This window comes from Ornithorhynchus anatinus, chromosome X1 (genome assembly GCF_004115215.2).
Source record: "Ornithorhynchus anatinus isolate Pmale09 chromosome X1, mOrnAna1.pri.v4, whole genome shotgun sequence".
Taxonomy (NCBI): Eukaryota; Metazoa; Chordata; class Mammalia; order Monotremata; family Ornithorhynchidae; genus Ornithorhynchus; species Ornithorhynchus anatinus.
This window is the reverse complement of record NC_041749.1, coordinates 71,332,552-71,351,162: the sequence shown is the minus strand read 5'-3', so window position 1 is coordinate 71,351,162 and position 18,611 is coordinate 71,332,552. Positions and strand designations below refer to the sequence as shown.

The following is an 18,611-nucleotide window of genomic DNA, read 5'->3' as shown; positions in this document are numbered from 1 at the left end:
TGAAGAGCAGTTTCAATGGAGTGAAGAACTAAAATACAGCAAATTCTTGATTTGGAAAATTGAAAATATCTCATAATTAAAATGGGATTTTTTTCATTTGGATGTTTCTGTCAACTGATGCTGTGACACTTTTGCCAAAGGCCTGAAACCTTTTGTCTTGGGCATGGTATCACCTCCCTAGCACTGGCAGTAGGAAGGGCAAATGTAACCCATGACATGGTTGAATTACACCCATATAGTCAAAAACTTACTGTATATTTCAGATTCTTCATATGTAGTCAGCCAAATTAAATACAGTACTGATAGCGGAAAGATTTTCTAAGAACTAAATACTAAAATACATTTGGAATCTCCAGGATCTTACATATATTCCAGCTAGATATTTGTGGAAAATGAAGTTATAAAATCGTGAACTTAAATATCATTAGAATTAAGAAATCAAGCAGGTTAACTAAACTCAGTAAGAAGAAAGCAACTGGTATTTGAAAGACTGAAAATTAGCCATTGGGCACAAATGATCATTATATTCCACTCAGGATCAAACACAGATTAACATAAATGAAGACTTCTTTAACAAGGAAAGACTTCTCTTTGAGCACATTTTGGCAAACTTGTCATATGTTGATAACTGATTTTTTTTTTATCTCTTAGAAGATTCAAAGGTTAACTTGAGCCTTTTATGAGCCTAAGGGATGAGAGGGAAGACACACTATTGGCTTCACATGATGAAACTGCCATTGTCTACAGGGACTGAGGGAGAAGTGTCTAGAGCAATGAATTTGGACTAGGAGAAGAGGGAAAGGTAGTGGAGGCAGTGAGTTTAAACGGCCTGTTTGAAAAGTCTGGAGAGGAATGAGAGAAGGCATATGGAGTGACAGCAGATGTTGTATTGGGGCCCACAAAAAGTTGTTCTGCTTTTTTGTGTTTTTTTTTAAATTTTAGGATAGGTGTTAGAAGGAAGAGGGGAAAAACCACGAGTGTGTGGTTGAAAATGGAGCTCAGGGAAGGAAGAAAACAGCAAGTGTTTTTAGACAGTGAAAAAGGATGGGGTCAAAAGTGCTGGTAGAGTGAGGTAGTTTTGAAGGCTGCTAAATCATCTTCTCCTGAGTAAGATCTCCTCTGAAGAAGTTGAAAGAGTGGATGTGGAGGTGGAAGAATGTTGGGGAAGTGAGGGGAAAGACTCTAGGGAGACTTTATTGATAAAATCTAAAACATCAGGCCTGAGTTCCTCAAAGTAGTTGTCAAGGACATCAGGTTGCAAGGAAGAGTTGGGGGGTGGGGGGGAGGGGGCGGAACAAGACACATGTGAATCTGAGGAAGGAGAAATAAATAAAATCTTAATTTTAAATTAGAAATGCTATTTGAGTTAATATTTACTGACAAAATATTAGTAATCAATTTCCTTATATTAATTAATTCATTAATAGTATTTATTGAGCATTTACTATGTGCAGAGCACTGTACTAAGCGCTTGGAGTGTACCCTTCAGCAACAGATAGAGACAATCCCTGCCCAATAACAGACTCACAGCCTAAATATCTGAAGTACTGCATCACTATTAAAAAAGAGTTTAAATTCTTTCCAAGCAAAGAGACAGGAAGCACACTACAGTTACTTTTCAATCTGTTTTGAACATATCACTAAACATTACAACCTAACACTGAAGTGCTTAGCACTGGGCTATGCTCTTGTTTGACTGGTTTACTACAAATTTCCGGAAAAAGAGATTTGTGACTGAAATATAATACCCTCAAATGGGCATCCTGGGGAAAAAATTTCTTCAGTAGGTTGATAAATTACTTGACATGTTTGTTTTTTTCCTTCGTGAAAAGGGAGAAGTGATGTCACTATATCTATTGCCTTAACTACAATATCTTTCCTTTGATAGAATTTCCAGGCCTCAGAATATGTCTCTAGGGTAAATCTCCACTACCTGACAGAGTTCAACCAGAAAAGGTAACACTTGTAAATTCAGTTAAGGCACACTGGCTTATTGCATTTCTCCCCTTCTTCATCCTTAGCCAGCCCTTGAAGTTACTTCCTAATATTTGTATGAAGCCAACTTTAGCAGGTTTAGGAAGGAACAGGTTAGAAAACAGATGTTCGGCCTTGGTCTTGGTCAGTGTAGCTTCTGCTAAAGAAATAAAGAACCATGTTTTCACATAAGTGGGAGGTCTTGGGTGTCCAAATTCTAGATTCAGCAACATGGCCTGGTGGAAAGAGCCCAAGCCTGGGAGTCAAAAGGACTTAGAACAGTGCCTGGCCCCCAAAAAACTTCTAATGGTGTAAGCTACCCTGAATGATGTTTACAGATCAATTAGAAGGGCGAGTGAAGTGGAAGGGTACGATCATTGATAAGGAGAGCAAATATAACTGGAAAAATTATTGACCCCTCTCTTGGAATTTCTATTTCCCAAATATTTTCGATCCAAGGTTATAAAGCATATAGCAGCCACAAAATCTGGAGCTCACCTCCTCCAAGAGGCCTTCCCAGACTGAGCTTCCCCTTTTCCCTCTGCTCCCTCTGATGCCTCTATGCCCCCCTTCACCTCCCCTTAGTTAAGTCCCCTTTTCCCCCCTTTCCCTCTGCTCCTCCCCCTCTCCCTTCCCCTCCCCTCAGCACTGTGCTCGCCCGCTCATTTGTATATATTTTTATTACCCTATTTATTTTTGTTAATGAGATGTTCATCCCCTTGATTCTATTTATTGCTATTGTTTTTTGTCTGTCTCCCCCGATTAGACTGTAAGCCCGTCAATGGGCAGGGACTGTCTCTGTCTGTTGCCAAATTGTACATTCCAAGCACTTAGTACAGTGCTCTGCACATAGTAAGCGCTCAATAAATACTACTGAATGAATGAATGAATATCTCTGCAAAGCCGCTGAATCATTTTGCATCAGAAATGGAATTTGCCATTACAAAAATCACAGTATCTGCCCCGGAAAGACTTGGGGCTAAACTGATAACACACAGTGCTTTGCACGCAGTAACCACTCAATAAATACAATTGAAAGAATGAAACTAGCATCTCAACTCCAGGGGATGGCCAAGTAGATAGCAAAAGAAAGAAGATGGACATTGAATATTCAAAGACAAAACAAAAGACCATTCATTCTCCTCACTGAAGTGCTCTAAATTTGCTGAAGTGCACTGTAAGAGCTTGCAAAAACAAACAACCTCATAATTACATATGCAAAAATCTATTCTTGGATGTAAAGGTTCTTCTCTGCTAAACAGTCAATGAGGCACAGCAAGGGCTGGGACTGAGTATGGAACATCTTCCACTGTAGATGCTAAGTCTGTGGATTTGAAGGGGGCAAAAAGTGCTTAGTACAGTGCTAAGTGCTTAGTACAGTGTTCTACACACAGTAAATGCTTAATAAATACAATTGAATGAATTGTGCACTTGGCCCACAGGGTGGCATAGTGGAAAGACCATAGGCCTGGGCATCAGAAGGGCCTGGATTCTAATCCCAGCTCCACCAAATGTCTGCTGTGTGACCTTGGGCAAGTCACAACTTTTTTTGGCCTCAGTTACTTCATCTGTAAAATGGGGATTAAGTGTGTGAGCTCCATGTGGGACAGGGACTGTGTCCAACCTGAATAACTTGTATCTTCCGCAGTGCTTAGAACAGTGCTTGGCATATAGTAAGCACTTAAAAAGTACCATTATTATTATTATTATTACACTGGGTGAATGAAAATCCATTTTCTCTTCCCCCTTTCTCTGTCTGGGTGCATGTTTCCTAGCTACATACAATCCCTCGTTTCCTTGGCACAAAAATTTTAGAATGCCTGGTGTCATTCTGTGCACCTGTAAGTCCAGTTGGGCACCGGCACTCTTAATTAGCATCGGGAAAGGAAGGTGCATGCAGAGGGATGGGGAGTGCACCAGCAAGCAGTACGTGGAAGTTGCAGAAGCCACTATGGCTCACTCTCACTTGGGAGTAGTGTGCCCAGGTGGACAGAGCATGTGACTGAGAGCCAGTCAGGAAAGTTTGGTTCTAAACCTGGCTCCAACCTCACCTTATTAAAATTACATCTCCTTTCCAAGAGGCTTTCCCCAACTAAACCCTCATTTCTCCAATGTCCTCTCCCTTCTGCATCCTCACACTTGGATTTCCATCCTTTATTCACCTCACCCTCAGTCCCACAGGACTTATGCACAAATCTATAATTTCTTTCAATGTCTGTCTCCCCAACTATCAATCAAATCAATCATTTTTAATGAGCACTTACTATGTACAATTAAATTCATTCGTATTTATTGAGTGCTTATTGTATGCAGAGCACTGTACTAAGTGCTTGGAAAGTACAATTCAGCAACAAATAGAGACAATCCCTGCCCACAACGGGCTAACAGTCTAGAAGGGGGGAGACAGACATCAAAACAAGTAAACAGGCATCAATAGAATCAATATAAATGTAATTATAGATATATACACACCATTGATAAAATAAATATGCATAAATATGCATAAATATGTGCAGAGAACTGTACTAAGCACTTGGGAGAGTACAACAGAATTCTCAGACATGTTCCCTGTCCATAAAGAGTTTACAGTCTAGAGGGGGAGACAGACATTAATATGAATGTCATTTATAATATATAATTTATAGATATGTACATAAGTGCTGTGGGGTTGGGGCAAATATGAAGTGTCCAAAGGTCACAGACTGAAGAGCATAGACAATGTAGAAGGGAAAGCAAGCCAAGGAAAAGAGGGCTTAATCAGGAAAGGCCTCCTGGAGGAGATGTGACCTTAATTGTGCTTTGAAGATGGAGACAGTGGTGGTCTGGCATATATGGAGGGGGAGAAAGTTCCAGGCTAGGGGGAGGTCATGGGAAAGCAGTAGGCGGGCGAGATAGACGAGATCAGAGCACAGTGAGTAAACTGGCGCTACTCAGGAGTGGAGTGTGAGTGCTGGGCTGTAGTGGGAGATTAGTGAGGTGGGGTGGGGTGGGCTGATTGTTTTAAAGTCAACGGTAAAGAGTTTCTGTTTGATGCAGAGATGGATGAGCAGCCATTGGAGGTTTTTTGAGGAGTGGGGAGACATGAGCTGAACGTTTTTGTTGATAAACAATTTGTGCAGCAGAGTGAGGCATGGATTGGAGTGGGGAGAGACAGGAGGCCAGGAGGTCAGCGAGGAGGCAGATACAGTAGTCAAGGAGGGACAGGATAAGTGCTTGGATCAGCATGGTATAATGGGTGGAATGAGAGATATGGGTTGAGGACAACGCCAAGGATAGTGGTGATGTCCACCGTGATGATAAAGTCAGAGGGGGAGGACAGGGTTTGGGTGAGAAGATTAGGAGTTCAGTTTTGGACATGTTTAATTAGAGGTGTCAGCGGGACATCCAAGTAGACATGTCTTGAAGGCAGGAGGAAATGCAAGACTGCAAGGAAGGAGGGAGAGATCAGGGCTGGAGATGTAGATTTGGGAATCAACTGCATAGAGATGTAATTAGAGCCATGGGAGGGAATTAGTTCTCCAAGGGAGTCGGGGTAGAGGGAGAATAGAAGAGAATCCAGAACTGAGTCTTGAGGGACACCTACTGTTAGAGGGTGGAAGGCAGAAGAGGACTAGACTCTAAGCTCCTTGTGGGCAGGAAATATGTTTACCAACACTGTTATACTGTAGGAGAAGCAGCGTGGCTCAGTGGAAAGAGCACGGGCTTTGGAGTCAGGGCTCATGAGTTCGAATCCCAGCTCTGCCACTTGTCGGCTGTGTGACTGTGGGCAAGTCACTTAACTTCTCTGGGCCTCAGTTCCCTCATCTGTAAAATGGGGATTAAGACTGTGAGCCCACGTGGGACAACCTGATTCCCCTATGTCTACCCCAGCGCTTAGAACAGTGCTCGGCACATAGTAAGCGCTTAACAAATACCAACATTATTATTATTATTGTTACTCTCCCAAGCGCTTAGTATAGTGCTCTGCACACAGCAAGCCCTCAATAAATATGATCGACTGATTGCTGTGAGACCTAGAGCATGCCTTAACTTTCCGATGCCTCAATTCCCTCCTTTTCAAAATGGGGATAAAATACTAGTTTGCCCTCCCTTTTAGAATGTGTGTCCCTGTAGGGCAGGGACTATGCCCAATCTGTATCCACCACAGAGCTTAGGATATAAATACCTAATAAATACCATCATTCTTATTATAACCAGTTGGCCAGTGATGGCAGCACTGAGGGGGGTGGAGGAGTGTGGATGCTGATCAATGGTATTTAATAATAATAATAATGTTGGTATTTGTTAAGCGCTTACTATGTGCCAAGCACTGTTCTAAGCGCTGGGGTAGATACAGGGTAATCAGTTTGTCCCACGTGAGGCTCACAGTCTTAATCCCCATTTTCCAGATGAGGTAACTGAGGCACAGAGAAGTGAAGTGACTTGCCCACAGTCACACAGGTGACAAGTGGCAGAGCCGGGAGTCGAACCCATGATCTCTGACTCCGAAGCCCAAGCTCTTTCCACTGAGCCACGATTTATGGAGCGCGTGCTGTGTGCAGAGCACTGTAATAATAATAATAATAATGTTGGCATTTGTTAAGCGCTTACTATGTGCCAAGCACTGTTCTAAGTACTGGGGTAGATACAAGGTAATCAGGTTGTCCCACGTGGGGCTTACAGTCATAATCCCCCTTTTACAGATGAGGTCACTGAGGCCCAGAGAAGTGAAGTGACTTGACTAAGGTCACACAGCTGACAAGTGGCAGAGCCGGGACTCAAACCCATGACCTCTGTCTCCCAGGCCTGGGCTCTTTCCACTAAGCCATGCTGGGAGAGTACAATATAAGAGTTGGTAGAAATGCTCCCTGAAGGTTTTATTGGTTTCCCCCCTTCCAACCACTCTAAATTTAATTAATGCCCACACTTAAAATAAATCCAGAGCCCATGCTTTCTAGATTCTTCTGAGTTAATAGCAATTTCTACAGCACAGAAAGTAACTGCAAACAGGGCTTATCTGACAATCACTCGCTGTGCTATTTCACAAGCGACTGGGCAGTAAACATTTGAAAGGATGATGCTTCAATAATTATGGGTGGAGACATGATTATGATCACACATTAAATTTGCTATTTTATAAATATACTCAAGGCTGGAGGGCAAGAAAATGCTGCTTAGAATGTAGTTGGAACCTGCTGCAGCTTGTTCTCTATTAGCTCTCTATAGAGCAGATGTCACATTGACTCCATGATGCAACAGCAAATTGGAATAGTTCTTGACAACAATCTCATTCTAGAAAAAAAAAATAGCAAGCTGAACAAGCATCAGCACTGCCTTCTCCATTGCATAAAGCCCATCTCAGTGCCTGCAGCCACTTTTCTTTTTCTGTAATTAAAAAAACAAAACAAACTACATTTAGACTAGTATGTTTCTTCCATATATCAATCTGCAATTTTTTTAAATGATATTTGTTAAGTGCTGCATGCCAGACACTGTACTAAATGCTGGGGTAGATACAAGCTAATCGGGTTGGATACACTCCATGTCCCACATGAGGCTCACAGTCTTAATCTCCATTTTACAGATGAGGTAACTGAGGCCCAGAGAAGCAAAGTGACTTGGCCAAGTCACACAGCAGATAAGTGGCAGAGTCAGGATCAGAACCCAGGTGCTTCTGACTCTCAGGCCCGTGCTCTATACACTAGGCTACACTGCTTCATAACAATATGGAATTTTCAGCAGAGGATCTAAAGCTTTCTTTTCTAAAACACATACTAATGCTTCTCCTGGAGCACCTGAAATGGGATAAACAGGAAGCTCTGCAAAGAGCCTGTAAACAATTTATAAGTACGTGATACAGCTCAGTCAAGAAATCCATATTGGATGGGAAGTGTTACTCATCAGGTTGACATCAATTACCAAATCAAAAACATTAGCTCACCTTGGCTCTGTGTTATTCCTATGACTCTTCTTTCAATTTACTATAGGAAATGCTGGTTGAGAAGCTTATTGGACAGTGCATCCCATTTAACATACTTTTCGACTCTGACTTGAGCCCTTTATCCCTGACTTTCTCCCTTTTATTCATCCCCCCTCCCAGCCCCACCGCACCTATGTACATGTCTCTCCCCCAGCACTTAGAACAGTGCTTGGCATATAGTAAACACTTAACAAAAACCATCAGCTTTATTATTACTTGTAATTTATTCACATTAATGTCTGTCTCCCCCTCTAGACTGTAAGCTCATTGTGGGCAAGGACTGGGTCTGTTTATTGCTATATTTTACTCTCCCTAGAGCTTAGTACAGTGGGTCTGCAAATTCAATAAATATGATTGAATGAATGAATGAATGAATGAATGAATGAATGAATGAATGAATGAATGAATGAAAGAACAAATGAATGTGACTTTTCACTACATGTACTAGTGGATATAGAATGGACCTGGGAATCAAAGACCTAGATTCTAATTCCTGCTCCGCTACCTGTCTGCTGTGTGACCTTGGGCAAGTCACTTCTCTATGCCTCACATCTGTAAAATGGGGTTTTAAGATTGTGAGCCCCATGTGGCACATGGGCTATGTCCAACCCGATTATTTTGTTTCTACCCTAGCACTTAGTACACTGCCTGGCACATATTAAGCGCTTAACAAATAATATTAAAAAAAACTACTTTTTATTATCCAAGATACTTTTCCAATAAATGGGATAGATGAGATCGAGGTATGGTAGGTAGATTGGAATTAGAGAAGCAAGGATAGGTAGGAAGGAGAGAGCTTATTGAGTGTCTTAAAGCCAATGGTAAGAAATTTCTCTTTGATGAGGGGGTGGATGGGCAACCCCAGGAGGTTCTTGAGGAGTGGGAAGACATGGATTGAATGGTTATTTTTAGAAAATTAATCCAGGAAGTGTAGTGAACTATGGACTGGAGTATAGTGAGACAGGAGGCAGGGAGACCTGTGAGGGAGGTCTGCAAGGAGGCTGATTCAGTAATCAAGGAAGGATATGCAAGTGGTTGGAGCAGAATGGTAGCAGTTTGAATGGAGAGGAAAGGGTGGATTTTAGTGATGTTGTGAAGGTAGAATCAACAGGATTTAGTGACAGATTGAATATGAGGGCTCAATGAGAGAGATGAGTTGAGGATAACTCCAAGGTTACTGGCTTGTAAGACAGCAAGGCTGATGATATTGTCTACAGTGACAGGAAAGTCATGGGGAGGACAGGGTCATATTAACCACACTCACCAATAAAATTTTCAACTTCAGTAGTGTCATCTTTGAACTCAAAGAATATGTAAACACATATATTTGTAAATATCAGCCTACAGGCTGTCAACACATGTATATTGATTGACCTATTGAAATCACATAAAAATGTGATTCCTAATAACCTGTTTGGGAGGCAGCATGGCCTAGTGGAAAAAACACAGGCCTGAAAGTCAGAGGACCTGGGTTTTAATCCTGGCTCTACCACTTGCTTGCTGTGTGACCTTGGACAAGTCATTTACTTCTCTGTGGCTCAGTTTCCTCAACTATAAAATGGGGATTCAATACCTCTTTTCCCTCCTACTTAGACTATGAGCCCCAAATGGGACAGGGACTCTGTCTTACCTGATTAACTTGTATCTACCCCAGCACTTAGAACAGTACATGGCACATAGTCACATTAACAAATGCCATAATTATTTTTATAAATAAAGGATACAGGATGAACAATCCAGAAAAAAGAAAAAAAATCCCAAGGTCTTTAGATATAATCATTCCTCAGGCAGTGTGTGTTTCTCATTAAAATAATAAAATGTCAATTAGACTTGGGTGGCTTTTTCCAGTCAAGATAAGTAGGCAGCACTAATGTGCACAGGTCAGTTGGTGATTTTCCCATTTTGTCACACATATGATCAAAGGTCATATCTCACCACTGTGAAAAGAGAAAAACTACCACTTTAGGTCAAAGACCTCACATTATTTAGAGAAGCAGCATGGCTCAGTGGAAAGAGCACGGACTTTGGAGTCAGAGGTCATGGGTTTGAATCCCACTCGGCCACTTGTCAGCTGTGTGACTTTGGGCAAGTCACTTAACTTCTTGTTCTTGTCTGTCCGTCTCCCCCGATTAGACTGTAAGCCCGTCAAACGGCAGGGACTGTCTCTATCTGTTGCCGACTTGTTCATCCCAAGCGCTTAGTACAGTGCTCTGCACATAGTAAGCGCTCAATAAATACTATTGAATGAATGAATGAATTAACTTCTCGGTGCCTCAGTTACCTCATCTGTAAAATGGGGATTAAGACTGTGAGCCCCACGTGGGACAACCTGATTCCCCTGTGTCTACCCCAGCGCTTAGAACAGTGCTCAGCATATAGTAAGCGCTTAACAAATACCAACATTATTACTACTTCTGTATAACCTTTTTATCCTCACTCGGTACCCCCTGATCGCATCAAGAAAGTGAGGCAAGCTGGGAAATTTTCCATGTCAGTTATCAATTAAATCAGTTAGCAATAACAGGAAAGACAGATGTGTCCCTTCAAATTAAAGAAAATTTAGTTAGGAATAACTGTGCTCTTTGAGTTGAAAATGGCACTTTATAGAACAGCCATACATATGATTTTAACAGTTGAGTGGGATGGCTTAAGCCTGATTAGCCTCCTCATCTATGTTTGTTATTTTACAGGTGAACTTATTTCTTGCTGTTGGGCTCAACTTATCCATTAAGCCCTTGACAACTCACCGTAGTTTAAAAAAACACTTTATTTTCACCAAGATAGCAATTTTCATTCTAAGTAATTAAAATGATGAATGATACCTTCATTGTGTCTTTTAGACAGCACTATATTGCAAATATTAAAGGAGTACAGGTTGATGTTTGGAGCAAACAAATGATATAAATTTCACATACAATTCCGGTGATATTTATAATTAGGTATTTGTAAGCCTTTAGGTGCACACAGTCAGAAATTTCACCCCATTCCCCTCCCCAGCCACAAAGACAGTTTGATTTTTAAAAAATCTCTAGTGTGCTTGTATTATAGGAAATATTACTACTGGATCAGATCAATGATCTATTCTGCCCAGCATTATCTCTCAAACAGTGACATCAGAATGCTTGGAGGAACAGTGTGATGGTCCCTCCAGATTGTAAGCTCACTGTGGGCAGGAAACGTGCCTATCATATTGTTGTGTTGTACTATCCCAAGCACTTAGAACAGTGCCCTGCACACAGTAAGTGCTCAATAAATGTGATTGATTGATGGCTTCTGACACCATCTCAAATGGTTAGTGACATCTGACAAACCTAACTTTCTAACCATTAACTTTCCTTCTAGTAATCCATTATGGACTACTCATCCATGAATTTATCCAAACTACTCTGATAATTTTGGCCCAAACAGCTTCCTGTGGTAATGAAATTGATTAGTTAAGATATTTAAGTGCTATGTGCCAAATGCTGTGCTCAATCTTGGGGTAGATGCAAACAGGACAGATCAGACATATGGGGTTCACAATCTAGGTGGGGTAGACAGATAAAGGCCAAGGTGACAAAAGATTAGAACAACAAGCAGCAACTGAGTCAACAAGCCAAGGCAATAATGCCAAGACAAATAAAAGAATGGATCTTGGGGATGACAGTGTATAGACTCCCTACTGCTCCAGCTAAATAATTCTTTGTTACAAACCTTATTAAGTAATGCAGGTTATATTTTTAACACTTGCTGAGTGAAAACCTGTTTTTGTGGTAGGTTCAAGTCTTAATGGACACCCCCATCATTTTGCTGTGGGACTAGGTGTCTGTGCTGTCCACACCTTTTATGGTTTTGTAGACTTCAACTGTGTCCCCAGTAAGCTTGTGTTTTTCCATACTGAAGAGACTACTCAAAACCTTCTTGATGCCTAACTATGGGCATCAAAGCTCTCTAACAGCTGTCCCCTCTGATTTATCCCTCCTTTGTTCCAGCTACATCCCATTCTTTGCTCTTCCCAAGTTATCCTTTTAAACGCGCCTCGCTCTTGAATCCATTGACTCTGGCCCATTATTTCCATCTTTGCTTTTGCATGGAATTCCCTCTACAATTAGCTCTGCCAAAACCCCATTCGTCTTCTCTTTCAAAGTCCTCCTGAAAAGTCACCTCCTGCAAGAGGCATTCCCTAAATAATTCAACACTCTCCTATTTGTGCAACCTCATGGGAACATACTGTTCCCCTTGCCTGGAGTAGCCCACCAATCTACTAGACCAAAGCACTTACAATCTGCAAGGCCTCCTACACTCCCACCGCCTCCAAGAAGCCTTCCACACTGATTCCCAATATCCCAAGTTATTCCAACCCATCAGCATCAATTTTTTATTCAGCTATTTCATTTGAACAAACTCGGGCTGTCATATCAATCAACTGTACTTACTAAGTGCTTACTATTTCCAGAGCACTGTCCTAAGCACTTGCGAAAGTACAATATATCAGAGTTGGTAGACATGTTCCCTGCCCACAAACAGCTTACAAGCTAGAAGGGGAGAAAGACATTAATATGAATAAATTAAATTATGGATATTTACATAAGTGCTATGGGGCTGAGGGATGGGTGAATAAAGGGTGAATAAAGGGTGCAAATCCTAGTGCCAGGGTAACAAAGAAGGGAGTGGGAGAAGAGAAAATAAAGGCTTAGTCAGGGAAGGCCTCTGGGAGGAGATATGCTTTTAACAAGGCTTTGAAGGTGGGGAGGGTGAACGTATGTCAGATATGAAGAGAGAGGGAGTTCCAGGCCAGAGGTAGGATGTGGACTAGGGGTTGGCAGTGAGATAGATGAGAATGAGGAACAGTGAATAGGTTGGCATTAGAGGAATGAAAGGTTGTAGTAGGAAATCAGTGAGGTAAGGTAGGAGGGGGAAGGTGATTGAGTGCTTTAAAGCTTATGATAAGGAGTTTCTTTTATGTGGATGTAGATGGGCAGATACTGGAGGTTCTTGAGGAGTGGGGAAACATGGACTGAACCGTTTTGTAGAAAAATGATCCGGGCAGCAGAGTGAAGTATGGACTGGAGTGAAGAAAGACAGGAGGCAGGGAGGTCAACAAGGAGGCTGATACAATAATCAAGACAGGAAAGGATAAGTGCTTGGGTTCATTCATTCATTTATTCAATAGTATTTATTGAGCGCTTACTATGTGCAGAGCACTGTACTAAGCACTTGGAATGTACAAATCGGCAACAGATGGAGACAGTCCCTGCCCTTTGACGGGCTAATCGGGGGAGACAAGCAGACAAGAACAATGGCAATAAATAGAGTCAAGGAGAAGAACATCTCATAAAAACAATGGCAAATAAATAGAACCAGGGTGATGTACATATCATTAAACAAAGTAAATAGGGTGATGAAGATATATACAGTTGAGCGGATGAGTACAGTGCTGAGGGGGTGGGACGGGAGAGGGGGAGGAGGAGAGGGAAAGGGGGGGAGAAGAGGGTTTAGCTGGGGAGAGGTGAAGGGGGAGGGGTAGAGGGAGCAGAGGGATAAAGGGGGGAGCTCAGTCTGGGTTAATGTGGTAGCAGTTTGGATGGAGAGGAATAGGTGAGTTTTAGTGATGTTGTGAAGGTTCAGCCAACAAGATTTGGTGACAAATTGAATATGTGTATTGAATGAGAGAGATGAGTCAAGGAAGATGCCAAGGTTATGGGCTTGTGAGATAGGAAGGATGGTGGTGCTGTCTACACTGATGGGAAAATGAAGGGAAGGACAGGATTTGGGTAGGAAGATAAGGAGTTCTGTTTTGAACATGTTAAGTTTGAAGTGTCAGTGAGGTATCCAAGTAGAGATGTCTTGAAGGCAGGAGGAAAAGCAAGACTGCAGAGAAGGAGAGAGATCAGGGCTGGAGATGTAGATTTGGGAATCATTTACCTGGAGAGGGTAGCTGAAGCCATGGGAGCAAATGAGTTCTCCTTGTTCTTCCTACTGCTCCCTCTATCGGTAAATCATTTTCATCTGCCTGTTTTCCCCATGAGACTGTAAAAACCCTAAGGGCAGGGATTGTGTCTTTTGCATCTGCTGCACCCTCAAGTCCTGCACAGCCCGAATGCTCAAGAAGTAATAATAATGATAGCATTTGTTAAGTGCTTACTATGTGCCAAGCACTGTTCCAAGCGCTGGGGGAGATACAAGGTAATCAGGTTGTCCCACGTGGGGCTCACAGTCTTAATCCCCATTTTACAGATGAGGTAAGAGAGGCCCAGAGAAGTCAAGTGACTCGCCCAAAGTCACACAGCTGATCAGTGGCGGAGCCGGGATTAGAACCCACGACCTCTGTCTCCGAAGCCCGTGCTCTATCAGCCAGCCATCTACGTGTTCTTGAGCATACCTAGTTATTCAATTTTTTATTTTTGCTTTTTATCACCTGTATCTATTTGCTTACTTTTCTACCTATTGGACATTTGGCAACATGACTCTTCTTGTCACCTCCATTGGATTATAAATTCCATAAGAACACACATCGTGTCTTTTATATTTAATGAATGTTCACGAGCACACAGTAAATACTCATAGGTGGTGTTTATGATGAGGAAAGGAGAGGGGGGAATAAGAGGGAAAAGAAGAGGAAGGTAAAGAATTACAAACAAATTTTGATCCTACAGTCAGGAAATAAGAGTTTTTAAGGTGACCAAGGTAAAACGGCTCCTTGAAAAATTTTAGCCCCTTCACGTATTTTCTAATCTAGGTAATTTCCTTTCCTGACCCATCTTAGTTTTGCTGCCTGTTTATTAAACACCTACTGGGTGCTTACTATCAACATCAACAGAGAGAGCAGAACACCATCACTGGAATCCCTACAGAAAAAAAAAAAAGCCCTGTTGAATTCAGCTTGCTGTTCTTTCTTTAGATTGTGAATCTGTTGGGGACCAAGAATCATTTCTGATTATTGTTCACGCGGTCTTCCAGTGTTTACTACAATGTTCCGTCCATTATAAATGCTTAATTAATGATATTGAATCTTAGGGTTATTATGAGTTGTAAACGTTCTCTCTTCATAAGGAAACTTCCCCATTTCCCTGATCATCAGTTATCATTTTAGGATAACTGAAGAATCTAAATATTACTTCATGGTTTCTACGTTTTTTTTTATTAGATTGAATTACTAAAGGGAATTGCCCAAATTATAGCATCATTTTCAACAGCATTTATTGAGTACCTACCTATTGGGAGCAGAACACTTTACCAGACACTTGGAAAACATAAAACACAGTTAAAGATGTGTATTACAGTATTACAATCTAATACGATAAATGGACACCGATTGCCAAATGTAAAATAAACAGTGTGAGAAGAGATAGATGATATAAACTGAAAATAAGCAATTAAGAAAAATAAATATACAGATGTATTCTTGGGTGTTAAGGTGGTTTGACAGGAAGTTGGGTGAAGACTGTAAGCCTGTCAATGGGCAGGGACTGTCTCTATCTGTTGCCGATTTGTACAATCCAAGCGCTTAGCACAGTGCTCTGCACATAGTAAGTGCTCAATAAATACTGTTGAATGAATAAATGTCTCCACACCCAAAATGCTTATATAAAAAGGCACAGAGGGAATAAGAAATTTAAAAGCAGAGAAAGCAAATTTTTAAACTAAAAAATCTGAATAGCACAATTAGAACCTAGAATATTGCTACTACTTTCAGCACTCTCAATGTAAATATTTAAATAAAATGATTACTGACTGTAACAATAATGGTAATCATAATGAGATTGTAAGATCTTTGAGGGCAGGGAACATGTGTACTAATTCTAGTATACTCTCCCAAGCACTTAGCACAGTGCTTTATAGTAGGTGCTCAAATATTATTTGGTTGATTGATTACTATGGGATGGGATTTGAGTGACTACTTGTCTCGTTTTATTCCCTCGAGTCATTTCCAACCCATAGCAACACCACTGACACATCTCTCCTAGAAAGCCCCGCTCTCCATCTGCAATCCTTCTGGTAGTATTATCCATGGAGTTTTCTTGGTAAAAATATGGAAGTGATTCACCATTGCCTCCTTCTGCGCAGTAAACTTGAGTCTCCGCTCTCGACTCTCTCCCAAGCCGCTACTGCCCAGCATGGGTGAGTTTTGATTTGTAGCAGATCGTCTTCCACTCGCTAGCCACTGGCCAAGCTAGGAACAGCATGGGTATGCCTCTGCTTGACTTCCCCTCACATAGCCGAGACTGGTAGAGGACTGGAAACTCTCCAGGTGCAACCCTGAGAGGGGGTGCTTACTACTTCTACTACTAATAATAATAGTTATGGTATTTGTTAAGCACTTACTTATGTGCCAGGCACTGTACTAACCGCTAGGGTGGATACAAGAATATCGGCTTGGACACAGTCCCTGTCCCGCATGGGGCTCACAGTCTTAATCCCCATTTTACAGCTGAGGTAACTGAGGCACAGAGAAGTGAATTGACTAGCCCAAGGCCATACAGCAGACAAGTGGCAGAGTTGGGATTAGAACCCATGACCTTCTGACTCCCAGGCCCATGCGCTATCCATTACGCCATGCTGCTTCCCTGCTTTGTACGGAGCACTGTCCTAAGCGCTTGCAAGAGAACAATATAGAGTAGGTAGACATATTCCTTGCCCACAAAGAGCTTACAGTTTAGAGGTAGAGAAAGACAATATAAGTAAATTATAAATATATGCTTAAGCGCTTTGGGGAAATATCAAGTGCTTAAAGGATGCAGATCCAAGTGCATAGGTGACAGAAGGGAGAGGGAGTAGGGGAAATGAGGGCTTCATTGGTGAAGGCCTCTTGAAGGAGATGTGATTTAATAAGGTTTTGAAGATGGGGAGAGTGGTGGCCCAGAGTATATAGTTCCTTGCCCATATTGTTGTTGAGACGGAAGAGATGCAGTTATAGTGAGTAGGTTGGCGTTAGAGGAGTGAAATACTTTTAGTTTAGCTTAATGCTCCTTTTGTCTCCCAAGAATGCTGTACACCTAGTATTGCTCAGTGAATACTGTAAATGATAATAATGGTATGTGGGAATTAATCTACCCTGACAATCAGTTTACTTTCCCTCACTTTTTTCTGCTCTATTGTAAAAAGACAAATGATGATGCACATGGAGACCAAGTGGATCTGAATGGAAATGGACTTGATACACACAGTGACTGTCCCATCACAGCTATGGCTCAGTATCTGCTGATACAAAGTTTCACTTCATCCCAGTTTGGAAGCTTTCTTTAAAACTTTCCATTGCTGGCCCATGATCAGCTTCCTGTTCAACAGGCAACTTGGCTTCAAAGAAGACTGTGACCCTATTTAAAGACCCCAAGAAATCCCCTCTTGATATGGCATTTTCATTCCACAGCATTTCACCACAAGATCATAATTGTGTTAATACTCAATTTGGTGGGGAAATATTTTTTAAAGATCAGCACTCAGGCTTCTTATTTGTATAACTTTGTTTCTAATATTAAAATGTTTGGAGATGTAATGTTATTTTCTTAGGGGAGGGGAAAGGACGGGGGAAAGGTGGAGAAATGTCATAGGACTTGACATGGTTTTTATATATTTCTCTCCCAGAGAGTTCAAAGCACTCCAAGATTGTAGTTCTACATTCTGGCTTTTGGTATTTTTTTTATAACTTCCATAACTTCTAGACTGTAAGCTTGCTGTAGGCAGGGAACGGGTCTTCCAACTCTGTTGCATTATAGTCTCTCAAGTGTTTAATACAGTGCTTTGCACACAGTAAGCCATCAATAAATACCATTGACTGATTTAATGGACTCTCTGCATGAGTACCCGAGCGCCAATTGGCCCATCTTCTCATTAATCCTAATTTTTGTGGAAGAGTTGTGTGAGAAAAACTGTTGTGTTTAAATTACAAGAACGACAAGTACAAGAGAAGCACACAAGGTAGGTCAACTGGTGTTCAGTGGTTCTTACTCCTAGTAATTTCTCTGACATATGCTACCCTACCTTGATTCTTCCCAACTTTAAAAAGCCTTTGTGAGCACATGGCTTGAAATAGTTACTTTATATCAACCCATACAGCCCGGACTCATGCCTGTCTTTACTTAACTTCTGCAAATGACTGTTCAGTCTACCCAATCATGGTACAACCAACAATAAATTAAGATAAAATCACTAAAAGGAATGAAAAAAACAACTTTCAGCCATTCAAGACAGGAATTAATAGGATATGATAAATGGGATCTCATCAACCAGATAATGGAACAAGTTTTGTTTTGTCTAATTCCAATGTATTAGTGCTTCAGGAATTCAACATGAGTGACTTAAGGTGGCTCTGATTCATATATCCACAGACTGCCGTAAACCTTTTTTAAAAAAATGAAAAAAGAAGGATCGCAGTGGTTAAGTGATATTCCACATATTGCAAGATAATACAGGATGCTAGTATGTAGTCAAGAGAAAATACCTGTGTTCAGCCTATTGGACTTAGGATTCTTGCATGAGGACTGGGTTCTTGCTAGACCAATTCCTCCCTTTGGACGCCTGAAATACTTTGTTCAACAGTGTTATCTAGGCAGGCAAGATTTTTGTTTTTTAATAAAAAAGGAAGGAAAAGGGGCAGAAATATCACAACATAATGGTTTGTCTATTCAAAGAGAAACTAGACTTCAATCAATAGCATCTATTGAGCACTTACTATGTACAGAGTACTGCTATAAGTGCA

At 41.3% G+C, this 18,611-nt stretch overlaps 1 protein-coding gene and 1 non-coding gene across 3 annotated transcripts in view; both read right to left on the bottom strand.

Annotated features, from left to right (window-relative positions):
• ARHGEF3 (Rho guanine nucleotide exchange factor 3) overlaps positions 1–18,611 on the bottom strand; it is a 368,353-nt gene that overhangs the window by 134,872 nt on the left and 214,870 nt on the right. The gene's annotated exons all lie outside the window — the stretch shown is intronic.
• Positions 16,044–16,181, bottom strand: LOC114807259. The gene has a single exon (XR_003755310.1). It is a non-coding gene; the product is annotated as a small nucleolar RNA SNORA7 (small nucleolar RNA).